Here is a 2,574-nt window from a genome sequence, read left to right as displayed (position 1 = left end):
TAAAAAAATAAAATATATTAATGTTAAATCCACTCTTGAAACTGTTAACAAATTGAACATAGATATTATGGGGGAAAAATTGGGATCAATAGAATCTTTTTTTTGCTCTGGTTTAATTTTTTGCACAAAATTAATCTCCTTTTTAATATTTAAAATTTTTCCTCTTTATATATTTAAATTAAACTTAGAGTTTAGGATTTGTTTTTATCTGATAATTCTAATGTTGTCAATGAAGGGACAAATATATTTTATTATGATTAATTTAATTTAAAAAATAAGAATGGTCATTTTTGAAAGCAATATATAATAATTAACTGCGCAATAATTTATGAATAACTTTTTTAAAAACGTACAACCTTTTCTATCTTAAACGATAAATTTATAAAACACCTTTTGCATTTATAAGTAATAATAAATTCGGATGTCATGAATGTTTTAATAAATAAATTTTACTAATGTTTATATCAATTATATTATTTTAAACTATTTATTTCTTCAGAAATTTATAAAAATATAATATACCATTTATATAATGATATTCTTATATTTTAGTGAAACGAATTAATTTAATAACTTATAAATTAGCTAGTCTCATTTTGATTATAAGAGCTGGAGAAATTATTTTATTTTGATTAAGGAAGAGAAAATATCATTTTTTATATTCTCTTAAAAAATATTTTGAAATTTTTCTAGCCGATTTTTAAAAAATTTGAGGCCCGAGCTTGGGGTGGGTTTAATACTACTTTACACATGAAAGGCAAAATAGCCCTAAGATTACATGAAACCTTAAAACTAAATACTTTGATACTCTTCGACAGATATTTTATTAGCTAAGTTAATTGAATACCTTAAGAAAAGAGGTTTTGCCTTGAGCCAGTTCTTTAAAAGTAGATCGATTTTCTAAGTATGTCCTTCTCAACAATTCAACTGATTACTTGGTTTAGATCTCAGTGAAACACTAGTCATATATTAGGGCAAGATTTTGATTTAAATTTTATTACATAGCTCTAGAAAGTACCTTAATATGATAGTGAATCAGCTAATACCAAAAACTGGAATGGCTATAAAAAGAAAATTGCCATTTTTTTCTTTCAATTTTTTTTATAAGTTGTACAAAATTTTCTCAAGAGGGTCTAGTAATTAATCCATATAAAAAGATTATCCCTCCCGAAAATTCTAGATATGCCACTGAACTAAATTATTACCAACCACGTCGAGCTCGGTACGAATATAAATTATAACATTTTGAAGATTTAACATACCTCAAGTTAAGTATATGATGGGATATATTATAATTTATAAAAAATTATGATATAATTTATAAAAAATTATGATATAATTTTAGGGTGCGTGAGAATTTATTTTCTCTCATAGCAAATTCATAATCATTAGCTCAATAATTTTACAGATGTACTTTTTATATATACTATATTATATACCATTCATGGTAAGCAATCGAATCGAATAATCAGTTCGAAAATTTTTCTAAAGCTTATAAAAAATAGATTACATTTCGCAAATAATAAACAGATGTGAATGTTTTTAAATTACACTTTTAAGGATCCTGCTAAGACTAATTGTCATTAGCATATAAAATTTACGGAAAATAATAATCGAAATAAAACCCAATAATTTCATAAAGTTATCTGAATAATTGGCCAAAAACTGCGATTTTTAGATTTAGAATTGCTCATAAAAATATCGAAATTCTTGTCAATGCTTTATTTCTTCGTCCTAATATTCTCAAATTTTATTAAAAATTTTTAAAAATGCACAATGATCTCATTTTATAAACATCAAAATATAATTATGCCTTATCCGAATTTGACAACAACCAGTTTTTCAAGCATAAAGTTTTTCTATTAGTTTCCCTTCAAAGACATTCTATTTTATCATATTTGTCTTAACTGAGAATAACCGCTCACATGAAGCCGAAAATCCCTGAATTGACAAATCAGTTGCATTTTCGATAACATGGGCAAATGATCCCCATGCAATCCCCACCATTCTAATGGGCTCTTACTAGAAGCGATTCTTGATTTATTAAGATATGTTTCAACCTCACATTTTGATGAAATGATATTTCGTTTGTATATTTTATCCATATTACTGGAATATTATTTTTGTTTTATCCATGTTTGATTAGAATATTATTTTATCAGATGATTTATTAATATTATATTTAACTTTGTATTCATTTATTTACTTAAATTTTTCTAATAAAGTTGTATTGATGTTATATGAGGTAGGTAATTGTTCAAAGAATTCCATTATAAAGAATTCGAATCGAATAACAAAAAGTTTACTATTCGGCGGATACTTTTTCTCATTATTCTTATTCGATTATACGAATCAAATATCGAATAACAAATAATTCGTTTTTTAGGCCTAGTAAGCGATACCATGAGCTGTTTTTTTATTGGGATCATTTTTTTATTTCAAAAAAAAGTTAAAATGAGTTTTTAGCAGAAAACTATAATTAAAAATTAATTCGCTCCTCTAAGCTTAGCAGATTTTTACTGCACACGCCTTAAGAATGAACCGAATCAGCAAATTTTAAGCTGATTTCGAATA

Source organism: Gordionus sp. m RMFG-2023, chromosome 3 (assembly GCF_954871325.1).
Source record: "Gordionus sp. m RMFG-2023 chromosome 3, tfGorSpeb1-WG-v2, whole genome shotgun sequence".
NCBI lineage: Eukaryota > Metazoa > Nematomorpha > Gordioida > Chordodea > Parachordodidae > Gordionus > Gordionus sp. m RMFG-2023.
Note: the sequence above shows the minus strand (reverse complement) of the source record.